The sequence below is a fragment of the Cydia fagiglandana genome, chromosome Z (genome assembly GCF_963556715.1).
Source record: "Cydia fagiglandana chromosome Z, ilCydFagi1.1, whole genome shotgun sequence".
Classification (NCBI taxonomy): domain Eukaryota; kingdom Metazoa; phylum Arthropoda; class Insecta; order Lepidoptera; family Tortricidae; genus Cydia; species Cydia fagiglandana.
This window is the reverse complement of record NC_085959.1, coordinates 5,076,932-5,083,536: the sequence shown is the minus strand read 5'-3', so window position 1 is coordinate 5,083,536 and position 6,605 is coordinate 5,076,932. Positions and strand designations below refer to the sequence as shown.

At 40.7% G+C, this 6,605-nt stretch overlaps 1 long non-coding RNA gene across 1 annotated transcript; it reads right to left on the bottom strand.

The window, feature by feature from the left end:
- Positions 1 to 2,209: 2,209 nt before the first annotated feature.
- Positions 2,210 to 5,442, bottom strand: LOC134678980 (uncharacterized). Its single transcript, XR_010100273.1, has 3 exons — positions 5,384 to 5,442; positions 2,921 to 3,010; positions 2,210 to 2,294 (listed from the first exon to the last, which is right to left on the bottom strand). It is a non-coding gene; the product is annotated as an uncharacterized LOC134678980 (long non-coding RNA).
- Positions 5,443 to 6,605: the final 1,163 nt, after the last annotated feature.

The window sequence follows — 6,605 nt, the reverse complement described above, 5'->3', positions numbered from 1 at the left end:
AGGTGGCTCGTTCTGTGTGGACCCGCCTATTAACAAATGATGCTTATCGTCGTTGGCATGGAAACGATTAATATATGTTATTTGATGTAAGTATTATATTCTACATGAGCTTATCTCTTTTCTCGTGTTGTGCCATATGTGACTGGGCAAAGCTGCATAATATTTAATTATAATAAATTTTCGGTAATAGAAGTGCTATTTCGTGTAGGTATGTATGTATAATTCAAAATTTGAATTATGCTACGTGAGAAAATACAATGCAGATACGAGTTAGTCCACAAAAAAAGTAATTTAGGAGAAAATTACGACAATGACCCAAAAATACTGGAGCGTGGTTACAACTCAATACCTCAATAGCACACTTTTATAAAAATTACCTGATTTGACTCGATATAATACTATCCTATCAAATCACCACTGTCAAAATAACACGACAACTCTGTCGTCAAAAATGGAAATCGTGAAACGATTTGAAACACTTAAAACTATTCAATAACTTAAGCTTAAGTTATAACAAAAAAAAGGCTTGCGTATAATAAAACACTGTATAAGGTAAATTTGGGTAAGTGAAGAGTGTGAAAAAGACTAACAGTTCATTAGACTTACGTAGACTAGTGCAAAAAAAAAACGTAATTGAGTTTGTCAAAATAAGCAGACCTAAGCGTAGTCATACAAGTCAATAGTTGTCTCTTGTCTCGTATAACATAGAGCTACAGACAAATAATAATAGACGTACCTACCAAGTACTCGTGCCTTGCACTTTCCAGTTTCGTATTAGTTTAGACTCAATTTAAAATCTGTCAAGAATAGGTATGCCCGTGCCACTGCCACTTATAATTCATATTTTTTTTTTACAAATTCATTTAATATTTTATTTCAAACATTGTATATGTTTAATTTTAAGTCTTGTAATGCATCATCTTTAGGCTCCAACGCTGGGCAAAGTTAAAAGTGGTCAATGTTGCATATATTTTATAGATGCGTTTCTTTTTTTAAATACCTACAAATTTAATAATAATCCCACTAGAGCATTATTCGAAAAGAACATTGCTCAAGAGTGATCAGAAAAATATTTACGGTTAAATCTTTTTGTTGGTCATATAAATATAACCCATATGCGAGAAGTAGTTCAACTTCAAAACACCTGATGTTACAGGCAGGCAGTTAAATTACAGCCAGGTAAAGGGGTTGCCGGCCGAGTTAACTAGCGAGGTCGTTTTATAACACGAAGCCAGCAATCCTCGTCCGGACGAGATTATTTGTAAATTACACATGAGGACGATATTTTGGCGCATGTTTTCAATACGAGTCATAGACACACAGAAAAACATGAGTCATCTCTTTTGTCCCCAAAAGGATTTTTTTTGCCCTGTGACATCTGGGAGAACTCGAAACTTTTGAGAACATGAGAGATAAATTCGATCTTGAAATTAACATACCAGAGTCCATCAAATCTAACTCTGCAAGCGACATAGTGTATGTGAAAATATGAAATTTATAAATAGTATTTCCGCACTTTGTAGCTGCAAAGTTGATACAGAGTTTAGATCAGTGGCTCTTCCTTTTATTGATAAAGCTAGGGATACACTGGGGGACAAACTTCCTGCGGCAACTCACGAGTTCGCGAAACTTCACCTGACGTTTCTGGCGACATCCCACGAGTTCTGGCGACACGTGTCCCGCGATGTTGCCAGACACGACGAGTGAAGTGCGGCAACGTCGCGCCACTTTATCCAACGTCCCTGGCGACACGTGGCCACAGTCGCTTTTCCCTGCATACGCGTTTTGCAATGTTACCGGTTACGCTCGTAGCGCGTAGCACGCGCTGGCACTGAATATGTTTAGGGACCAGTAGACTTATTTTCTACCAGAGACCATCAACTGTTAAGTCGAATAAAGTCAACAAAAGGCGATTCTGTGTACATCCACAGAATAAATAATAGTACTAGGTACTTCTGGTTCACTCTCTAACAAAACGTGCCTATTACGACATATATGAGTTACGACAAGGTGGGGCAAGAGCGAGCAGGCGTCCGTTCCGTAGCGGTGCGCGGCAGTTGCTACTGCTAGGCACCAAAATTAGTGTGGGCTGCATGTACTTGTAGCGACGCAGCGAAATCGCGGAGTGCGCCTCGCCTGGTTAGGTTTGGAACCACTGATTTAAATGGACTCTATCAAAATATTTTAGTGAAGGGGTACTGTGTACTAACATAGTTAGTGTAAAGCTAGTCGGCGCTCTTGAACTCCGTGTCGATGCGGCGCGCGAGCGCTTCGAGCTCCTCTTCCAATTCCTGCTAAAAACAAATGATTTGAGTACAAAAACCAACACTCTTAACTGTCCATCGGTGGATCTTAATACGAAAGGCATAAGGTCCGCTGATGGACAGAGCGCGGGCGATGGTACAGCCGTAACAGAAACCATTGACATATCCGTTTAGAAACAAATATACGTTGAAAAACATGTTGCGGCATGAATGGGTCGACATTCTTTTCGTTGTAAAGGAATTTTGACCCAAATAAACCACCGGCATTTCAAATATTGTCAATTGGAGACTTTACTTTTCCCAAAAAGCTCAAATGATGGGCAAAGTTAAAAGCGTGGGCAATGTTGCATTTGTTTTCAGGATTTGAAAGGGCCACTTAAGACTATTATTGCGGTAGTTTCGGAACGAAGTTTGCAAGAACTTTTAAATGTTTAGGGCGAAAACTAACGTCCCGGCATCTACACAATTAGATTCATATACAAAATATGTACAGTCGCCATAAGATACATCAGAACGGCGAAGGCGCACACTAATTAATATCTGAACACGCCTCTATTTTCAAGGCGTTAGAGTGCGTGTTCAGATGTTTTTGATCACCTCGGCCGCTCCGATGTATCTGATGGCGGCTGTTTCAAAGCCTGGCTGCCTGTACTTACTTCGTCTGCGCGGCAGTAGGCAGACGAGCTCCGGTCGGGGTTGGCGAGGCGGTCCGCGCCCACCACCCTGCGGTCTCCCGGACCGAACATCTGCCATATACACGACAATCAATAAAAACGGTCGATTTCATCAAGCAAGCGCGGATATATCGCAATATTATACTGCCGTGCTAACTCAAAAGGACGAATGTCCCATAAATCTAATTTTACTTTTTAGCCTTTTTCGATAGATCAGATGTTAACACATTCAGTGCCGGAAACCCGACTATCGGGTATTTTATTTTATATATTTAATATATTTATTTCGGATAACAAGATCCATACATTGCAATAATTTCATTACATACATAATTTATACAATAAATTAAATTAAACTAAAACTTTTTCTTATGTAACTTGCCTAACAGCGCCTCTATGGCCCAAGTGCATTACGTTCCATTTGAGCACTATTTGACACTGTAAATTATCAATAACAGTGTTCGGAAGGCTGCTGGGGCTGTCCCTAACACGGCGCGTCAGGGAGGCCACTCTCTTGCGCATTATGGCTTGGAAGCCATCCACGCGAGCTTCGGCAAACATCGAGGCAACCCCAACAACACTCTGAAACCGTTATTTATTATACTGAATGCGTAAGGCATTGAGAGACCTCTGCGTACACTTGACCCACAGGCTGCAAGTATAACCCTTCAAGTGGCGGCAAACCCGTTAATGGTCGGATCGAAAAGCAGTAAACTGGCGGCCCACCACTCGCGGGTCGATGCGAAAACCAATAAACTGTCGGCCATCAGTGGTTAATGTGGTGTTGCCGTATTTAGACGTGAAATTGAACGCATTTAGGTATAGTTACGCTCTTCTGGCGCCCAAAATTAGGTAGCGAGTTAGACAAGGATAGTATACCGTGAGTAACACAAATACACTTGGTATATCTTGCTGGCGCCACTTGAAGGGATAAAAAGACTGACAAAATGCCCTGAAGAGAGTTATTTCGAGGGTCCTCGTGCAACGTGCCAACCTGCGAGCCAACATGTTGCTTCTCACCGGCACAGAATAAATAATAGTACTACGTACAGAAGACTCACTCTTTAACAAAACGCGTATGTTACGATCAGCACAGATATGGCCGCTAGGTGGCGACAGCGCCACGCGCGGCTTATGGCAAACCCCAAAATTGGGACCGAACGGATGCACTTTTAGCTACCTGTAGCAAAGCGACGAAATCGCGGAGTGAGACACGCCTGTCACCGGCAATGCCCTACGCTCCCGCTCCACATCAAGGTCGTCAGATAGGTCCTCGGTGACCCAGTGCCCCAGATACCTCAACTGAGTGACATTTTTAGGGTTCCGTACCCAAAGGGTAAAACGGGACCCTATTTCTAAGACTCTGCCGTCCGTCTGTCACCAGGCTGTATCTCACGAACCGTGATAGATAGACAGTTGAAATTTTCACAGATGATGTATTTCTGTTGCCGCTATAACAACAAATACAAAAAAACAGAATAAAATAAAGATTTAAGTGGGGCTCCCATACAACAAACGTGATTTTTGACCGAAGTTAAGCAACGTCGGGCGGGGTCAGTACTTGGATGGGTGACCGTTTTTTTTGCCTTTTTTTGCATTATGGTACGGAACCCTTCGTGCGCGAGTCCGACTCGCACTTGCCCGGTTTTTTTTAACTCAATTCCACCAAGTTTTAGTGGTGGTATGTACTTCGGTTCAATTTATGATTTCGTTCCCAGGCCGGACGACTCGATAGTCGGGATCGTGGTACTACTGCTCTATATGACGACATTGTTGTGGCCTGGCGCGGACATCTTGTTTGGTTGGGTGACAACTTGCATCTCAAGTGACAACTTGCATCTCAAGTGACAACTTACATCTCAAGTGACAACTTGCATCTCAAGTGACAACTTGCATCTCAAGTGACAACTTACATCTCAAGTGACAACTTACATCTCAAGTGACAACTTGCATCTCAAGTGACAACTTGCATCTCAAGTGATAACTTGCATCTCAAGTGACAACTTGCATCTCAAGTGACAACTTACATCTCAAGTGACAACTTGCATCTCAAGTGACAACTTACATCTCAAGTGACAACTTGCATGTCAAGTGACAACTTGCATCTCAAGTGACAACTTACATCTCAAGTGACAACTTACATCTCAAGTGACAACTTGCATCTCAAGTGACAACTTGCATCTCAAGTGACAACTTACATCTCAAGTGACAACTTGCATCTCAAGTGACAACTTGCATCTCAAGTGACAACTTACATCTCAAGTGACAACTTGCATCTCAAGTGACAACTTGCATCTCAAGTGACAACTTACATCTCAAGTGACAACTTGCATCTCAAGTGACAACTTGCATCTCAAGTGACAACTTGCATCTTAAGTGACAACATGCATCTCAAGTGACAACTTGCATCTCAAGTGACAACTTGCATCTTAAGTGATAACTTACATCTTCCGTGTTATTAGCAAACGGCTGCATCACATTGGTGACGCCCTCGAAGAACGCCTGGAACACAATTTACAATAAAATGAATATATATATATATATATATATATATAGTCCGCAATCCGCCGAAATGCGCATCACTATATATATATATATATATATATATTTGTCGGCGGCCGATCGTAAGATCAGGCAGATCGTAAAGTTCCTGTGTAATGTTTTGACGATAGTCACATTAAACCAATATATAGGTAGGATAGGTTCGTTAAGTTGCTTCAGATGCCCGAAGGGCAAACTGCCCTGAAATAGGAGCCCCGCGTAGCGGGGCTCCGTCGACTCAGGGAACGAGTCAAAGAGTATCACGTTTCATGATATGCCTAGGAATTTCACGGTATGCCTGATCTTACTATCGGCCGCCGACATATATATATCAACAATTGATGCGGATTTTTTTTAAAGTCTACTTTCGTGTCCCACTGCTGGGCAAAAGCCTCCCCTTGTTTTCTCCACTCGACCCTATCATCGGCATGTTCCCACTATTTGGGGTTGAATGCGTCCAAGTGTTTCATGGGTCCCACTCAGTAACCATATTTAAATACTTAATTAAAATTTTTTTTAGTATCACCCAAAACTATCCCTCATATTTTGCATGTGCCTTAACAGTTCCCTCATGAAACAAACGAGAAGTGTCTATCAAAAGAGCTATTTCCAATATAAACTTTAATCGAAAAAACGAGAAAAAACTATAACCTTATTTCCGGGTGTGTAATGATCGCTATGACAATAAATGATCTATTTTCATTCGATATAACAACATATGGTATAATTTTGAAAGTTATATCACTAAAGGTAATATAATCAACAGTGTGTATGCCAACAAGATGAATAATTTTATCTTATACCTTTAAACGGAAAAAAAATCTTGTATATTATATATATTATATCTAGGAGAACATATCGAAAAACATATAAAAACTCAAAAATGCGCGTTTACCCAGAGATAAGACCTAGCAAATACTAAGACATAATTTGTAGCTGTATAGATAATATATGATATTTCAGTACATTAAATATTTCGTCTGTAAAATTGAATCACCCACAGTGTACCTTTATTATTTATCGTATGTGAAATTATATTAGGTTCAAACCATAACATGTATGCGGATAGCTTACATTCATTCATAATATCTATGTATAAATGATGCTGTTTGTTTTCCTTAATAAA